We start from the raw sequence: 20,342 nt of genomic DNA, 5'->3' as shown, positions 1-20,342 counted from the left end.
TGTCGGACAAGGAAGACAACGTAATGGGTTATGTTTTCTTATATCCGAAATAAAGTATATTGTCTTGGATCATCCAACATGTTGAGCATGCTTTTCCCCCTCATGCTAGCCAAATTCTTTGCACCAAGTAGGGATACTACTTGTGCTCCCAAACATTCCTTAAACTAGTTTTGCCATGAGAGTCCACCATACCTGCCTATGGATTGAGTAAGATCCTTCAAGTAAGATGCCATCGATGCATGCAATAAAAATTGCCCTCTAAATATGTATGATCTAGTAATGTGGAGAAAATAAGCTTTATACGATCTTGTGATGTGGAAGAAATAAAAGCGATGGACTGCATAATAAAGGTCCATATCACAAGTGGCAATATAAAGTGACGTTCTTTTGCATTAAGATTTTGTGCATCCAACCATAAAAACGCATGACAACCTCTGCTTCGCTCTGCGAAGGGCCTATCTTTTACTTTTATCTTCTACCCTTATGCAAGAGTCATGGTGATCTTCACCTTTCCTTTTTACATTTTATCCTTTGGCAAGCACATTGTGTTGGAAAGATCCTGATATATATATCCTATTGGATGTAAGTTATCATGAACTATTATGGTTGACATTACCCTTGAGGTAAAAGGTTGGGAGGCGAGTTATAAGCCCCTATCTTTCTCTATGTCTGGTTGAAACTTTGAACCCATAAATATCACGTGAGTGTTAGCAATTGTGAAAGATTAAATGATAGTTGAGTATGTGGAGTTTGCTAAATCAAAGCTCTAACATAGACCCTTCCTGAAAATAAGATGAATAGCAATTGTTTGATGACTGAGAATATAGTTTGTTAGTTTCAAGAAAGTTTATGATCTATAATTTAACATGTGAATAGCTTGTTACTTGATCATGAAAAGCTTTATGAAGATGAGCTACTGTTATGATATATATGATGCTAGAAAAAGTGATTGAAACTATCATTGATGAAACTTATGCACTTGCTAGCATTCACACTTCATAAATTATTTCTTTTATCATTTACCTACTCGAGGACGCGCAGGAATTAAGCTTGGGGATGCCGAGACGTCTCCAACGTATCTATAATTTATGAAGTATTCATGCTATTATCTTATCAACCTTGGATGTTTTATATGCTATTTTATATGATTTTTGGGACTAACCTATTAACCTAGTGCCCAGTGCCAGTTTCTGTTTTTTCCTTGTTTTTGAGTTTTACAGAAAAGGAATATCAAATGGAGTCCAATTGCAATGCCAATTTTTGATTATTTTTTATGGACTAAAAGAAGACCCCGGAGTAAAAGAGTTGGGCCAGGAGAGTACCGGGGCGTCCACGAGGGTGGGGGGCGCGCCCATCCCCCAGGCACATGGGCCTGCCTCGTGGACGCCTCGGGCACCTCCTTGACATGAGACCGACGCCAAAAATTCCTATGAATAGAGAAACCTCGGAAAATTAACCTAGATCAGGAGTTCCGCTGCCAGAAGCCTCCATAGCCACCGAAAGCCAATCTAGGCCCACTCTGGCACCCTACCGGAGGGGGCCATCATCACCGGAGGGCCTGGAGGAGGATCCCGGATTGGCCATCATCACCATGAAGGCCAAGGACCAGAGGGAGAACCTCTCCCCATCTAGGGGGGAGTCCATGGAGGAGGAAGCATAAGGGGGAGAACCTCTCCTCCTCTCTCTCGGTGGCACCGGAGTGCCATCGGGAGGGGAATCATCGCTGTGGTGATCGTCTTGATCAACATCACCATCATCATCACCATCCTCATCTCTTTTACGCGGTCCACTCTCCCGCACCCTGCTGTAATCCCTACTTGAACATGGTGCCACTAGTAGAAAAAGGGTCAAACGTGAAGCACATTAGTGCCAGTTTGTAAAAAAACCGGCACTAATGTGATCAATAGTGCCGGTTCGAATGGCTATGCATTAGTGTCGGTTCGTAATGAACCTTTAGTACCGGTTCGTGCCACGAACCGGTACTGAAAGGGTGGTGGCAGGCTAGCGTCAGGCCATGGCCCCACGAGCCCCTTTGGTGACGGTTTGTGACACAAACCGGTACTAAAGGTCTAACCTATAATACCGGTTTGTGTCACCAACCGGCACTAAAGAGTCTTAACCTATAGTCCCGGTTGAAGACACAGGGCAATTTTCAAACTCTACGCCCCCCCTGTGTATCGCCATTTCAGTTTTGAAAAAATCAAAAGAAAATGATAAAACCTTCAAAAAATAAAATCCTTCGAGAGGTAGTTATATTACTACATCTACACGTTAGGAAAATTTGAAAACTTAAATTTGGATATGTTTTGCAAAAAGTGTAGGGAAAATGTAAAACAGCTATAACTTTTGCATACGATGTCGAAAAAAAACGTATAATATATCAAAAAATTCAGCACGAAAATCCGCATCCGATGGAGACTGCCTACGGCTTGTTTGCAATTTTTTAGAATCCTCAAATTCCAAAAGGAAAAAAAGATATGCTCAAATTTCAGTTTTTGTAAAAAAAAATTGGTTAAATCTGGTCAAACTACTTATTCAAGAAGTATTAATGTTACTACATAATTATTCAAGAATATTAGTGTTACTAAATAATTATTTCAATTTTTTGAATTTTGGTCAAATCTGGTCAAACTTTGGTCAAACTATGGTCAAACTTATTCAAGAAATATTAGTGTTACTAAATAATTACTGTTTTTTAGAATAATAGTTTCAAACTCAAACAGTGAAATGTGTGACTTCATGCTCAAGCTAAACTCCTGAGGGTTAATAGGATTGACATCTTACTATTGTCAGGAAAACAACAAGTGCAGACTTGGAAATGAAGGAAAATAGAACCCGAAAGTTAAGCATGCTCGGGCTGGAGTAGTGAGAGGGATGAGTGACCGGTCGGGAAGTTATATGATTTGGAATGAGTGATCCACACTTGAGCAGTTAAGAAAGGTGATTAGAGACTAAATCACCAAATAATTCAGAAAAATTAAAAATCGAAAAAATAATCAAATTTTTTTTCCAAAATTTTCAATTTTTTTTTTCAAAAAAACCTTTAGTACCGGTTGGTAACACCAACCGGTACTAAAGGTCCCCCATACCAGGGCGCGAGCTCACGCCACGTGGTGGCACTTTAGCGTCGGTTCGTGCCGAACTGGTACTAAAGGGGGGGCCTTTAGTGCCCACCAATTAGTGCCGGTTATGGAACCGGCACTAAATGCCCTTACAAACCGGTTTTAAAGCTTCGTTTTCTACTAGTGTGCTTTATGCCACATATTATGATCCAATGATGTGTTGCCATCCTATGATGTTTTGAGTAGTTATCCTTTGTCTTTAGGTTCATTGATGATCTAGATTGGTATGAGTTGTATGTTTTACTTTGGTGCTGTCCTATGGTGCCCTCTGTGTCGCACAAGCGTGAGGGATTCCCATTGTACGGTGTTGCAATACGTTTATGATTCGCTTATAGTGGGTTGCGTGAGTGACTGAAAAACAAACCCGAGTAAGGGGGTTGTTGCGTATGGGATAAAGAGGAATTGATGCTTTAATGCTATGGTTGGGTTTTACCTTAATGATCTTTAGTAGTTGCGGATGCTTGCTAGAGTTGCAATCATAAGTGCATATGATCCAAGTAGAGAAAGTATGTTAGCTTATGCCTCTCCCTCATATGAAACTGCAATAGTGATTACCGGTCTTGTTAACAATTGCCTAGGACAATTCGACACACCGATCCACCATTATTCCACACTCGCTATTTATGATATTTAGTAATATATTCTAACTTTATGATTACAGCACCTACTTTTATATTTTAGCTCTCCGATATCATACAAAGTTATCCTCTTCATACCCACAACATAGTTTTATTTCTCGTTGCTAGTTGGAAGCAAACGTTCGGTGTACGTAGAGTCGTATCAGTGGAAGTTAGGGCTTGATAGAATATTGATTTTACCTTTAGCTCCTTTTGGGTTCGACACTCCATACTTATCACTTCCACCTTTGGAAATTGCTACGATGATTCCTTGTACTTGGGGATTGTCAAGCTCTTTTCTGGCGCCGTTGCCGGGGAGCAATAGCGTGGGGTTGATATTCTCGTGTATGCTTGTTTGCTTTCTTCACTAAGTAGATTTTGTTTTTCCTTTTTGTTTCTATTTAGTTGTGGGTGAAACATACGAAAAAATTAAAAGAATGAAAATACAAAAAAAATTACTTGCCTCTCATGCTTAAAAAGTTTTTGAAAAAGAGAAGTGATTGGAAAGTTATGCATTGAAGAAGTGAGGGTCGACCTTGAGCACTCGTGTTCATGCTCACGGAAACAATGTAGAATTTTCATGGAAGTTTCTCTGTAACTAATTATCCCTTTATATATACATTGTATTATAAAAAGAATGTGTCAAGCTTTGGTTTTAGGATGATTAGATTGCTTGTTTACTATGTGCAGAACAAAAAATAGAAACTTTGGCTGTAGCGCGTGATTTTACATTTTTTTACTGGAATGTCAAATGGGTCTGAAACTTTTTGCACATTACTTCTGAATAAAATTTTCAAATTGTCAAATTTATTTCGTAATTTTTGGAGTTACAGAAGTTTACTAAACCTTCAGATTACTACAGACTATCCTGTTTTAGACAGATTCTGTTTTTCGTGTGTTGTTTGCTTATTTTGATGAATCTATGGGTAGTATCGGGGGGTATGAACCATGGTGAAGTTGGAATACAGTATATATAGTTCTAATATGAAATTGAAATGAGTTTGCAACAGTACCTAAAGGTAGTGATTTGCTTTATTATACTAACGGATCTCACAAAGTTTTTGTTAAAGTTTTTTTGTGGATGAAGTGTTCGAAGAACGAGGAGTTACCGATGTGAGAAGAATAAAGAGAGGCAAGATATAATGCTTGGGTATGCCCAAGGCACCCCAAGTAAATATTCTAAGGATACTCAAGCATCTAAGCTTGGGGATGCCCCGGTTGGCATCCCATCTTTCTTCTTCAACAATTATCGATATACCTCGGTTTTTGTGTTGTTCACATGATTTGTGTCCTTTGTGTTTTTATTTTTTATTTAAGAACCATGCTAGTATGAGATACCCCTTCATTGGCTTATAGAATGCTTCATGTGCTTCACTTATATCTTTTAAGTATGATCTTATAGAATTGCTCTTTGTGCTTCACTTAAATCTTTTGTGTATGGTTTTATAGAATGCTTCATGTACTTCACTTATATATTTTTAGATTGGATATGGGTTAATTTATATTAATTGTATAATGCTCCATGAACTTCACTTATATATTTTGGAGTATGAATAATACTATCATCTAAAGCGGGTTGGAAGAGTGTCAACTTTAGGAACTAGTGATCCCGCCATTCCGAATGAGGAGAATTTTGCTTATGTGGAGAGTAGTAAAATTTCTATGCTCATAAATCATGAAAAGAATGCTTTATGTGATGGTAATATTGTTGAACTCATTCATGATGCTACTGAAAATTATTATGAGGGAGGAATATATGCTTGTAAGAGTTGCAATAATATCAAGTTTCCTCTCTATGTGCTTAAAGTTTTGAAGTTATACTTGTTTTGCCTTCCTATGCTAATTGATTCTTGTTCCTATAAATTGTGTGCTCACAAAATACCTAGGCATAGGAAGTAGGTTAGGTTTAAATGTTCTAGTCATATTCTTCATGATGCTCTCTTTATGTTTCAATTCTTATCTTTTATGTGAGCATCATTGAAATCATCATGCCTAGCTAAAAGGCATTAAAGAGAAGCGCTTGTTGGGAGACAACCCAATAGTTACCCTTGCTGTTTTTGTGTGTTTACATGATTAAGATACTGTAGTAATCATGTTTTGTATCTTTTGTTTCAATAAAGTGCCAAGTAAGACCTTTGGGAAGACATGGGTGAAAGTTAATGTGATCTTGCTGTAAAAAACAGAAACTTTGCGCTCACGAGATTAGATGCCTTTTTTTTTACAGAAGAGTGATTTGGTGCTGATTCTTTTGGCAGAAGATTAATAGACAAATTACTCACGTCCACCAATTTATTTCATAATTTTTTGAGTAGCAGAAGTATGGTTAGTGTTCAGATCCTTACAGACTATTCTGTTTTTGACAGATTTTGTTTTCATTGCATAGTTTGATTGGTTTCTAGTTTCTATGACTTATATTCCTCAATATAAACTGTAGAAATGATATGGTATAATAGGCATTGTGTTAGAACAATTATGAACCTTGTATTTGACAGTACCAAAGTGAATGGTTCACTCTTTGTCATACTAACCTATCTCACGAAGTTCCGTTAAGTTTTGTGTGATTGAAGTTTTCAAGCTTTGGGTGAGATATCGATATGAGGAGAATAAGGAGTGGAAAGACCTTAAGCTTGGGGATGAACAAGGCACCCCAAGGTAATATTCAAGGAAGATCAAGCGCCTAAGCTTGGGGATGCACCGGAAGGCATCCCCTCTTTCGTCTTCAAAACCATCGGTATACCTTACTCGGAGCTATATTTTTATTCGTCAGATGATATGTGTTTCGCTCGGAGCGTATTTTCAATTTTACTTGCTGTTTGAATAAAATCATTGGATCTAAATTATTAAATGAAAAAGAATCCTCCCATGGCTGGTTAACTATTTGACTACTCAGTGTCTGTAACATCCCAAATTTCCAATTTGGAATGTTATACATAGATCATCCATGCATATCATATTTTATTGCATTTCGTTTTGCGATCCTAGAAATCCTAAGCAACTCAAGGACCCTTGGAGAGAGTTGGGGATTTCCCTGTTTTCATATTTGAGTTTTATCAAATATTGAAACGAGGATTTTTGGTTTTAATTATTTTTCTCTTCGAAAATATTTCATATTAAAATACATGAGAGGAGATAATATGACTTCTCCAAAATAAATGAAATATTGGAGGAAAATATTAAAATCAAATATTTGATCTTTATCCGGAGTTTATTGCTATTTTATTTAAATTAGAAAAATTGCACGTTTTTCAAAGTTGCATTTTAGGGCCAAGAAAATGTTCACCTTGTTCTAAATATTTTATTTCGATGGTGAAAATTTGTTTTGGCATTTTTAGAATTTTATTTTCTAGGATTTTTTTAGTTTTGGCGGAATTATTTAAAAAAAGTATTAGCGCCTGACTGGGCCGAAGCCCAGCCGAGCCAGCCCAGCTGCTCGTGCCTCGTCTCCGCTCGGGAGACCGAGACCGCGCCGCCGCCACGAAGCGGAGTCCGGCCAGGACTCCCGCGCTGTGCCCCCTCCTCCAAGCCACGCCGCCCCGCCCCCTCCTTAAAAGCCGCCGCCCCGCCGCCCTTGGAGCCCGCACCACCCCGCCTTCGCAAGCCGCTGACCCCACAGCCGCAAGCTACCACGCCGCCGCCGCCCCTCACCGGAGCCGCCGCCACCGCACCGCACTGCCCCCCCCGCCTGCCGGAGCAGCCCCGCCCCGCCGGACTTCACTGGAGGTAGAACCGTTCAGTTTTGAAAAAAAAACCTGGTTCGGTTTTTTCTAGAAACCCTAGTTTTTTGGATAGATCGGTTTACCGGTTTTTCGCGGTTTAGTTACTTTGCGGACGGTCATCCGTATGTTCGTTTTAACGAACGGAGTTTACTCGTTAGTAATAGACAACGAACGTTCGTTTGTTAGCCTGTTTGTCAGTTTTCTTTTTCTCGGATTTTCCATGATTATTTTCAATCGCGATTTCTGATCTGATTTTCGTTTTAGTTTATCTTTTCACTTGTTTGTCAGAATCAGGCGATTCAAGCGCCTAGATCTTCGTCTCGAGACCCTCTTTCCATTTAACCAACTTGAACAATCTTCCGCTACTGTAAAATTTGACCTTAGTCCAGATTAGTAAACGGATCTTGTTTCTTTCACAGTTTGAGATTCATTGCTCCGTTTGATTTGATTCTTTTTGCAAACCGGAGTTCGTAAGTTGAGCTTTCTGGTTAGATCTTCTTGTTTGAGTTTTACCCATGTTTCTTTGCTTGATTGCTTATGTATGCTATTGTTTGTTTGCGATAGAACACCCGGAGTGCGAAGCGTGCTGCTACGAATCCCTAGGTTTTGCGGGTCATCAGCAAGGCAAGTAACACTTTGATCATACCCCTTTATCACCCAGTTTTTATGCATTAGTTCTAATCCTCAAACATTACATGGTTAGGATGTGATTAACATGTGGGTTGGGAAGTAGTTGATGAGGTAGTACCTATTGCCCTGTTATATTCAAACCCTTGGGAGTTACTTCTACATATTGCTTATATTGCTATGCTATGCTCGTAGACGTGGTTGGGTGAGTGAAATCCATGACATATGTGAGATTGTTAATTAATGGTTCAACTTAAGGTGGCAACTTGAATACACATCTGGGTGGATTGTTTGTTGGGCACCTGGGGAATCCAGTGTTGTCCTAGGATATCCCAGAGTACCTGTGTGATAATCCTATGGTCCGCCACCCAGGCTTAAAGGGAACTGAGATATTTTCAGGCTAGAAACTTCCGTGTGCAGCCACAAGCTATTATGGGCTCTAGAATAGTTGAGTAAGTTGCATGAAGCTTCCGAAGAGGTGGATCAGCAGGTAGTGGGATGTAGGTTGGTATGGTCTTCCCGGAGTAAGGAGTTAATGCTTCTGAAAGACTGTGTCTCGGTCGTCCGTTTCTCAAACACCCTGTAGTGCGAGAAATCCAACGGGGGAGATCGGGTCTTGTGGGGAAAAGTGTGTAAACCTCTGCAGAGTGTATAAACTAATCATGGTTAGCCATGTCCCCGGTTATGGACATCTTGAGTATCTCATACTTGGAGTATCATAAGTATCTCATCACTCTAAACTAATATTGTTGGGTTGTTAATTACTTTAATTGGGATTGAGTTGGAGGAACCTTCTCAATGATGTTTTCAACTACCATGATAGTTAAATAAAATCTATTCCTTTCTTGTAGGGAAAAATTGGCTTTTCGTAAAAACTATAACCATAGAGCTTTCCACCAGCCAAATATGCATGTAGTGATAGCATTATTCTGTTCTTGCTCTACTGTGTTATCTTGCCAGCATATTCCATGTGCTGACCCGTTTTCGGGCTGCAACGTATTATGTTGCAGACTTTTCAGATGAGGAGTAAGGTTCGTTAGGTCGTTGCCGTGCAGCTCAGCTATGTCGTTGGAGTTGATGGACTCACTTTATCTTCCAAGCCTTCCGCTGTTATCGTATTAGATGGCCTTAAGCCATATTTATTGTAATAAGTTCTCTTTTGAGACATTCGATGTAATAAGTGTGTGATTGCTACTCTCTTATAAATCCTCGAGTACTGTGTGTGTCAGCATTACCGATCCAGGGATTACACTGAAGCACAGAGAGTTGGCCGTTTGAGGTCGGGTCGCTACAGTGTCCTTCACTATTATCTTTTGGAGTAGTTTGTCATTTACTCACGTGATTCATGTATATCCTATGAGTAATTGGTTGAATAATTGAATATCATAAATCTGAATTTATATATGTTTCACATGCTTATACCATGGGGAGTAATGACTTCACATAGAATAAGTATAGGTAGTAAACTTATTGAAAGTTAGCAAACGTAGAATTGGTCACTTGAAAAATTCATGAAAGAATATTGAAGGAAGAGAGATTTCACATATACATATACTATCTTGGACATCTTTTGTAATTGTGAGCACTCATTAAAATATGACGTGCTAAAAGGATGATGTCGGACAAGGAAGACAACGTAATGGGTTATGTTTTCTTATATCCGAAATAAAGTATATTGTCTTGGATCATCCAACATGTTGAGAATGCTTTTCCCCCTCATGCTAGCCAAATTCTTTGCACCAAGTAGAGATACTACTTGTGCTCCCAAACATTCCTTAAACTAGTTTTGCCATGAGAGTCCACCATACCTGCCTATGGATTGAGTAAGATCCTTCAAGTAAGATGCCATCGATGCATGCAATAAAAATTGCCCTCTAAATATGTATGATCTAGTAATGTGGAGAAAATAAGCTTTATATGATCTTGTGATGTGGAAGAAATAAAAGCGACGGACTGCATAATAAAGGTCCATATCACAAGTGGCAATATAAAGTGACGTTCTTTTGCATTAAGATTTTGTGCATCCAACCATTAAAACGCATGACAACCTCTGCTTCGCTATGGGAAGGGCCTATCTTTTACTTTTATCTTCTACCCTTATGAAAGAGTCATGGTGATCTTCACCTGTCCTTTTTACATTTTATCCTTTGGCAAGAACATTGTGTTGAAAGATCCTGATATATATATCCAATTGGATGTAAGTTATCATGAACTATTATTATTGACATTACCCTTGAGGTAATAGGTTGGGAGGCGAGTCTATAAGCCCCTATCTTTCTCTATGTCTGGTTGAAACTTTGAACCCATAAATATCACGTGAGTGTTAGCAATTGTGAAAGATTAAACGATAGTTGAGTATGTGGAGTTTGCTAAATCAAAGCTGTGACATAGATCCTTCCTGAGAATAAGATGAATTGCAATTGTTTGATGACTAAGAGTATAGTTTGTTAGTTTCAAGAAAGTTTATGATCTATACTTTAACATGTGAATAGCTTGTTACTTGATCATGAAAAGCTTTATGAAGATGAGCTACTATTATGATATATAATGATGCTAGAAAAAGTGATTGAAACTATCATTGATGAAACTTATGCACTTGCTAGCATTCACACTTCATAAATTATTTCTTTTATCATTTACCTACTCGAGGACGAGCAGGAATTAAGATTGGGGATGCTGATACGTCTCCAACATATCTATAATTTATGAAGTATTCATGCTATTATATTATCAACCTTGGATGTTTTATATGCATTTATATGCTATTTTATATGATTTTTGGGATTAACCTATTAACCTAGTGCCCAGTGCCAGTTTCTATTTTTTCCTTGTTTTTGAGTTTTACAGAAAAGGAATATCAAATGGAGTCCAATTGACGTGCCAATTTTTGATGATTTTTTATGGACCAAAAGAAGACCCCGGAGTAAAAGATTTGGGCCAGGAGAGTACCGGGGCGTCCACGAGGGTGGGGGGCGCGCCCACCCCCCAGGCACGTGGGCCTGCCTCGTGGACGCTTCGGGAACCTCCTTGACATGAGACCGACGCCAAAAATTCCTATAAATAGAGAAACTTCGGAAAATTAACCTAGATCGGGAGTTCCGCCGCCAGAAGCCTCCGTAGCCACCGAAAACCAATCTAGGCCCTCTCTGGCACCCTGCCGGAGGGGGCCATCATCACTGGAGGGCCTGGAGGAGGATCCCGGATGGGACATCATCACCATGAAGGCTAAAGACTAGAGGGAGAACCTCTCCCCATCTAGGGGGAGGCCATGGAGGAGGAAGCATAAGGGGGAGAACCTCTCCTCCTCTCTCCCGGTGGCACCGGAGTGCCATCGGGAGGGGAATCATCACCGCGGTGATCGTCTTCATCAACATCACCATCCTCATCTCTTTTATGCGGTCCACTCTCCCGCACCCCGCTGTAATCCCTACTTGAACATGGTGCTTTATGCCACATATTATGATCCAATGATGTGTTGCCATCCTATGATGTTTTGAGTAGTTATCCTTTGTCTTTGGGTTGATTGATGATCTAGATTGGTATGAGTTGTATGTTTTACTTTGGTGCTGTCCTATTGTGCCCTCTGTGTCGCGCAAGCGTGAGGGATTCCCGCTGTAGGGTGTTGCAATACGTTTAGGATTCGCTTATAGTGGGTTGCGTGAGTTACTGAGACACAAACCCGAGTAAGGCGGTTGTTGCGTATGGGATAAAGAGGACTTGATGTATTAATGATATGGTTGGGTTTTACCTTAATGATCTTTAGTAGCTGCGGATGCTTGCTAGAGTTCGAATTATAAGTGCATATGATCCAATTAGAGAAAGTATGTTAGCTTATGCCTCTCCCTCATATGAAACTGCAATGGTGATTACCGGTCATTGTTAGGACAATTCCGCACACCGATCCACGATTATTCCACACTCGCTATTTATGATATTTAGTAATATATTCTAACTTTATGATAACAACACCTACTTTTATATTTTAGCTCTCTGATATCATATAAAGTAATCCTCTTCATACCCACAACATAGTTTTATTTCTCGTTGCTAGTTGGATGCAAACGTTCGGTGTACGTAGAGTCGTATCAGTGGCAGATAGAGCTTGAGAGAATATTGATCTTACCTTAAGCTCCTTGTGGGTTCGACACTCCATACTTATCACTTCCACCTTTGGAAATTGCTATGATGATTCCTTGCACTTGGGGATTATCAAGGACTGGTCATCTGTCTCTGAATCCTCCTTTGAGGAGCTCCCTGTAACCATCGAGATATATGCTTCACTAGGTACCATTGCCTGCTCTGAAGACTTTGTTTTCACTCCTGATTTTTCCATAATCGGCTCAAATGGCTGATACACATGAAGAGTAGTTTAATATACACAGATTGTCGACAAATGGAATACGTAATGAAAAAAAAGATGGCATGAGATAATTCACATATATGATGCCTGGCTACATGGCGGTGCATAATTCACATATATGATAACTGGCTGAAAAACATGGCACTGCATAATTCCCATATACTCCCTTCGTTCCTAAATATTTGTCTTTTTAGAGATTTCAAATGGACTACTATATACGGATGTATATCGACATATTTTAGAGTGTAGATTCACTCATTTTGCTCCGTATGTAGTCACTTGTTGAAATCTCTAAAAAGACAAATATTTAGGAATGGTTGAAGTATGATATAGAAACCAAACAGGTGGCATTCACACAAAGCAAATCTAAACTATGCTGATGACATATAAGATGAATAATGTAAGCAATGCGAGGCGCCATATGCATGATATGACCAACATCAGCATGCCAGGTTAGAGCAAACACCTCAGGTGGTAAATAGGAGTGGTCGGCTCCCTTTGAATCCCCATCTGAATAGTTATCTTCCTATGGAATAGAATCCGGAATGGCGGGAGGGGGGGGGGCTTCGCCCACCATGGAGCAGCATCTGCATGACATTATATTCCCATGCAACGGTCTTCTCTTTTTCTCTACATGTTCAGTACGATCGTGTACAATAACTAACATGCATAATAAAAAATTAGTTAGATTTTGTAAGGCCTAGGGGGTGCATGGAGAAATCAAGACTGATGGTAGCAAACGAGTGGATAGATCCAAAACTAATGATAGCAGCTAGATTATAGCTTCAGTTTAAAAAGATAGACAATGGATCATCTACTGTTTGTTGCCCACCCAACATGAACCACATAGAAGACCCCAGATGAACAAGATAGTAGATAGATACTATTCATTGTTACCTCGATATGAAATCTCTACTGTAGTGAATGCTTCTGTCGAGGGTGCACCTCAGGTGGGGTGGATGACCGCACAGTAGGAGCAGGACATAACGCACAAAGTTTTCTTTGACGCCTATCTGAAAATGAAGTAAATATGTAAGGGCTCCGTAGAATTGGAGGATTCTATAAATGCAGGGATAGGAAAAAGACAGGAATATGATAGGAATGCATGTGCAAAACAGAGCATTTGGAAACATAGGATTTCTGTGAACCTCGGTGTTTGGTTCACATGAATTGGAAGAACACAGGAATGGAGAAACATGGTCAAATTAAATTCAAACCATGTGAAAATGAAAAGAAATAAGAATCTTATTATGCCAGTAATGTAATTAGTCATGTTCTTCATGCATATTAATTTGAAAAGGACGTCCAACTAGATATTAAAATTCCTAGCATTTTTCTTTCAAAGAGACACCAAAGGAAAAAAAATCCTCCAGTTTTGCTTTGCTCCACTCCTAACCAAATGCACGAATAGTAGTACCATAGTAGTTCCATAGCAAAGGATCCCTAAGGGATCGACATGAATGCACAGTAACAAAGTGATGCAACGAGTGTACAACCTCTTTGGCATAGCCTTGTCGACCTCAGCATCATTGGGTTGGACGTGGAGGGTGGTGATGCTGGTGTGACTGTCAGAGGTGGGAAGAAGATATGAGGCCTCTGGAAATGGCACCGAGGATACTACTCCGTTGTGATGGATAGTCCCATCGTTGGAGCAGCTCCCGTGAGGTGTATGGTGTCGAGGCTGAAGCAGGACAAGACAAACAACATTAATTTGAAGTGGGACTCTAATATCATCTGCAATAGATGATGTAAAATACATCAGCAAAAAGTGCTAGATGTAAAATGCATCAGCCGTGCCAGGGCGCTCTGACAGATGCTATAAATACTGTTTACTCTGAACTTAATTGAAGAAACTGAACTTTACAGTCGAAACTAAATTTTACTGTCGAAACTGATTGAACTAGTAGAAGAGCATTTCAATAGATGTCTAGGGCGTTCGAGCACTAGTAGCAGAGAAGCAGTGATCTAAATCAGCAGACGGTTGAGCAGGGAATGCACTAGTAGAGAGCAAGTCGTGCAGCAGAACCGTGAGCGAGTGCTTAAGTAGCAACTCCTGTAGGTGCCGGAGGTCATGCAACAGCAGTAGCAGCAGCGCGAGCGAGAGCAAGAGCAGAGCAGCATCACGAACAAGAGCAAGAGCGGAGCAGCATCACGACCGGCAACAATAGCAGAGCAGAGCAGCAGCATGAAGTGGCCGCCGTGGAAGCAACGACATGGGGGAGAGACGCCGTGGATGAAGTGGCCGGCGATGGCACCGTCGATGGAGACCCGCCATGGTGCTTAGTATCAAGCACCGACAGCCCCGTGAGATCGAATAAATGATAAAATGCAGCGGTGAGTGCAGAACCTCCTTGGTGGCGCTGAGTGGACCTCGACTTCATCGGAGGAATTAGTGAGGCTGCTGTGGTTCCGGTGGGGAAGGTCAAGATGGCACTGTGAGGATGGAGGTGGCGCAATAGATGAGGTGAACGTCCGAGCAGCTCCTTCGAGGTGGAGGACGAGGCTGCTGATCCGGCAGGACGTTGAGATCGACGACGGAACCTCATCCGGTGCGGTGGATGAGGGACGACGAGCTGTTGCGGTGGACGACGTCGTCGGGGAAGAGTCTCTGGGTGGGCAGCGGTCGGCAGGCCGACCGAGGAGCGTGGGGTTTCGTGGGTTTTGGCGGCCTCGGTGTACGAATGGGGGGCGAAGAGGAAGGTAGGGGGAGCCATGGCTTAGTGACGCGCTTGTCCGAAATGTAATGTAAGTTACCAGCATACCCCCACCGATTTTGACACCGCAACATCGAGCCGGCATTTCTGGCTGAGGGGTAGAAGGGGGATTTCGCGTGTCTAGGCTATGGGACCGATTTCAGATGAGGAGGGAGTTTTCGCGCGCGTCGAAATTTCGGGATAACAAGGCGCAACGCGGGTTGAAGAGGTGGGAGTTTCAAAGCAGATGAGACAAAAGATACTTGAGCTTAAAATTTTGGGATAACAAGGCGCGGATTCCTTGTTCGGCAGAACAAACTTAACGTGTACAAAAAAACAATTCATACAAGACACAAGAGAGTCATGTCCCCCTTTACTATATTGCTATAAATGGCATTGAAAAAACTACAAGAAAAATGTAAAAAAATCGGGAGAACAAGATTACCCTGTACAATACCAATTCGATTCGCACTTCCCTCAACAACACCAAAAAACAAATCAATTCCCACCAAAAGAAAGAGTCATGTCCCTTTTTATATGATTACAAATGCCAAGATCTCAAATTTCAGTTTTTGAATCCACGTTATGTTGAATTCGAATATATCATTAGGTGACCTTGCGGTTTATAATGGATGTAGTCCTACATTTTGATCTTCTATCATATATGAACATTTTACTCCACCCTATGAACATATATATTGTCGTCTCTCATATGGACTAAATTTGAGTCAATTTTCCTTATTTGAATACGATTGTTGTCAAGTTATACAATCATTTAAATATTATCTAGATAACAAAAAACATACATATAATAGTAATCATATTTCACTATAAACTACATGTAACATACCATCTCCAATTCAAATATTTGTATTCATTTTATGTTGAATTCAAATCAGAGTACATTGGTCTAGGTGGCGAGATGTTCGGGGGTAATCTAAACCCTGTTTTCATATGTATATAATTCTTGGTTGAATTGGAACAGGTTTTGGTATAAGCTTCTTCGAAAACCGGAGATTCTTTCAACAAGCCTCGTGGTTCCAAGAGGGAACGTGTCACCTTTGTGTGCGAAACAATATACGCTGCCTCCCCCAGATTTTCTTTAGAGAGGCAACATAAAACTATATGAATGCCCCTGTTAAATTTTGGAATTATTCCGGGTTTGTTTGGCCTTTTTTATACATTAATTTGGTTTCTAGACATTTAATGTGCATAATTGTCAAGACCCCGATTCTAAGTCACAACGATCTAGCATGTAACACATCATATCACTTGTGACCTCACACACGGTATTCCCACGGGTGCCAGCATACCTGGCCCGGGACCGTTTGCACCTTATGGCTCACGTATATGATAGTGTCGCCAGTATCCATATGACAGAGAACCCCGGCCGACATGAGTAGTCATGAACCCAAAGTGGCGCTAAGTTACGGGGATAGGCGTACATGAACCAGCATCCAACGTGTCGGTCATCAGCGTGCGAATCCGGGCTGTAGCAACTGGGCTAACAGGACTCCGGGAACCCGGGCTGTAGCAGGCTAGCAGGACGCCGGAAGACACCGCGTGACATTTCCCCAAAGGGACAGACACAGGAACCAAGTGAAGCACATGTGGGCCAGTCTAAGTGTTCTAGAGCAGTAGTAACTGGGCTAGCAGGACTCCGGTAAACTGGGCTGTAGCAGACTACCATGGCTCAGTGGAAGCACTAGACTACATTTCCCCATAAGAGAGGCTACCGAGGATAAACAACTATGTTGTCGGATCCCACACATACCAAGCATTTCAATCATACACACAATATGCCCGATATGTGTAAATACAACATGGCATCACAACAAAACTCTACAACTCAAAGTAGTTATCATTAGGCTCTGAGGAGCCAAGTATTACAAACATGGGTCTCATGACCCACCATACAGAGCATACAAGCAACAAGCACAAGCGAAAACTTAACTTGTCTAAGTATAGACAACTATAAAAGAAAAAGGATGAGAATCCTGACTATCTACAAGACCCTGCCGAGGGCACAAGATCATAGCTGAGGTAACAAGCTAAACGTCGAAGTCCGCGCGGAACTACTAGCGAGACTGAAGTCTCTCTGCAAAAACATAAATTAAGCAAACATGAGTACAAATGTACCCAGCAAGACATACATCAGAACTAGCTACATATGCATCGGTTTCAACAAAGGGGGTGGTGGAGTTTAACTACAGCAAGCCAACTTTGACCCGGTGGCTATCCTGAACTATGACTACAAGTAACTCTTTTGAGGTGGCGCACACGAGTCCACATATTCACCATATCAATACACCACTATGGATCCGCTCCCGTCTCCCTACGGCAACGCCATCCTTAGCACTCACGCTTATCTTGCGCATTATAGAGTATCCACTTTCACTTGTCTATGAATTGTAAATGCAACCCAGAAGTCCTTTACTGCGGACATGGCTATTCGATTAGATCATGTTAACCCTGCAGGGGTGTACTTCTTCACACATGCTCTCGCCACTCATCACCATGTACATGTCGTGTATCTCGGCAACCTTCAAGCGGAAGCCTGGCGAGGGAGTCGACCACGACCTGACTAACCACGCAAGTCTCTAGTCCAGGTTTATCGCCTATTCGGTTTCCATCCGCAAGGAGATCCGGCCGGGGTGTCGCTCACGGCCCCAAACAATGTCGGCAGGGTTCCCAAGCCCACCTCGATAGATGGATCAACGCTTGGTACACCGTGCCACGGTGCCTAGTCTGTCCCAAGCCCACCTGTACTGGGTGCCACTTGGTAGACTACTAACAGAACCTACAAACACCAGAAACTAGTTGTAACTCCTGGACAGAGATCGAGATGGTTAATAAGCCGAGAGGGGTCGAGTTACCGAAACCCAATGTGTGGTAGTAACTATTCATGGATCACAAACACAGAACTCAGTTCCTGAGGAGGGTTTCAATGAGACAACCCACCATGTACTCCTACATGGCCTCTCACCGCTACCTTTACCAAATCGTGTTCACACACTTAGCTCTCAATAGTAGGACATGTTCACACCTTTCTAATTCATCCCTGATGAATCAGACCTGACACAACTCTAAGCAATAGCAGGCATGAAAAAAAAGCATGAATGAGTAGGCACATCAGGGCTCAAACAACTCCTACTCATGCTAGTTGGTTTCATCTGTTTACTATGGCAATGACAGGTCATGCAGAGGAAAGGGGTTCAACTACTGTAGCATGTAACAGTTGAATCGCTGTTGTCCTAATGCAGTAAAAGAGAGCAGAAGTGAGAGATTGGTATTGTATAGGAATGAACAAGGGGGTTTTGCTTGCCTGGCACTTCTGAAGATAGTATAGCTCTTCATCGGTGTCATCAAACTCATCGTCGAAACCACGCCTTCTGAGAGGGGACAAATACTGGCAAACAAGGAAGAACACAATCAATGCAATGCAACAATATGATGCATGATCATGACATGGCAATATGCTGTGATTTGAGCTAATGCAACTAGCAACAATTTAAATGAAGTTGGTTTGAACCAAAGGTTCAAATTCAAGCTCCATATGTGATTATTTAAATGCCAATCATTTGTTTTGACCTGATCAGCAGGTATAAGTTGTTCAAACATGCATGAAAGTGATACATATGGATTCCTTGATTTTTTCTGATAATTTTTCATATATAAATTATTTCATTTGGAGTTATGGTTGATTTTATAAGAATTTTAGAAGTTTTAACAATTTCTGGAATTTTCCTGAATTATAAATAATCCAAAAAACACTTATTACGTTAGGGTGACGTCAGAATGATGTCAGCAGTCAACAGGGCCGGTCCAGGTCAAACCTGACTAGTGGGGTCCACTGGTCAGTGACTCAGTCAACTAACATGTTTAATTAGCACTAACTAAAAGTTAATCTAGGCTAATTAGTCCCTCGACCCACATGTCAGTGGCTGTGGGTTTAAAATTAAGTTAATTTAACACTTAGCTAATTAACAGGGTCTAGGGCCCACTTGTCAGCGGCTAACCTAACTAACCTAAATAGGATTAGCCCTTACTAACTTAGTTAGCCGGGCAGGACCCGCATGTTAGTAAGAGAGAGGGGTCAAACCCCAGGTCACATGGGGTCAAACCCCGCCGGTCAAAGCGGTCAACCTACCGCGTTTAGCCACCGACGTGGACGGATGCGGCGGAGCGCATCGGGATCCACCTACCGGGGCTCTTTTGGCGCGCAGGGAGGAGCTACGGCAAGAGGGTGGAGTGGCACATCCAATGGTGGCGGTGGCGGAGGCTGGGGTGGCCGGGAGCAGCGCCGGCGACGAAGTTTGCGGCGGTCGGAGCTCATGTGCAAGCGGGGATGGGCTGCGCTGCGCAAATGAGCGCGGCGAGGTGCTACGAAGGCTGTACGTGATGCGGGGAGTGCGTTGGGCACATTTCCGAGACCAAATGGTCACCAGAGCGTCACCGGCGACGAGCGCGGGCGGCGGCGCGTGCAGGTGAGCGCGGTGCAGTCGCTACGGCGCACGGGGAAGGAAAAGAAGAGGAGGGGAAGGTCAGTGGCTCACAACGGTCACGACGAGCGGGTCAGCGAGGTCGGGAGGCAGCAAGGCAAGCGTGGAGTCGCCGGCGATCTCGGGGACCGAAGGTTGAGGAAGGGGTCACTGGCGTCCTTGCAGGCTTCCCGGCATCGAACGGCTTGGTGTAGATGATGCAGGGGACGGCGACGGTTCTTCTGGACATGCTGGAAGGGCGAGGGAGGGCCGATGGCCGCGGTGAACGGTGTCGGCGGTGACGTGCTCCGCTCGGCGGTGCTCGGGGGAGAAGGCAGACGAGGGAGAGACACGGGAGAGAGGGGGAGTGACCAGGGGGTTGCATGGCGCCCTCAGGTGAGTCCAGCGGCGAGCAGGAAAGTAGGATGTGGCTGACGTGTGCGCGCGCGTTGGGCACACGCCCTCCTGCCTACTGGCAGGAGGTTGAAGATGGTGGTGGCGGCGGTGGGCTGGGCTGCATAGTAACTGGGCCAGCGAGGTAAGTGCCAAGTTCTTTCTCTCCCTCTCTTTTATTTTCCGTTTTCTAATTATTTTGATCTGTTTTGAATTAGTAGAAATACTAAGTTATTTCGTAAAATCCTGAAATAATTGTGGGCATTATTTGAATTATTTCCAACAACCCCCAATTGCTTTCAGAAGTATTGAAACATTGAAAACATTTATAAG

Source organism: Triticum dicoccoides, chromosome 6A, assembly GCF_002162155.2.
Source record: "Triticum dicoccoides isolate Atlit2015 ecotype Zavitan chromosome 6A, WEW_v2.0, whole genome shotgun sequence".
NCBI classification, from domain to species: domain Eukaryota; kingdom Viridiplantae; phylum Streptophyta; class Magnoliopsida; order Poales; family Poaceae; genus Triticum; species Triticum dicoccoides.
Note: the sequence above shows the minus strand (reverse complement) of the source record.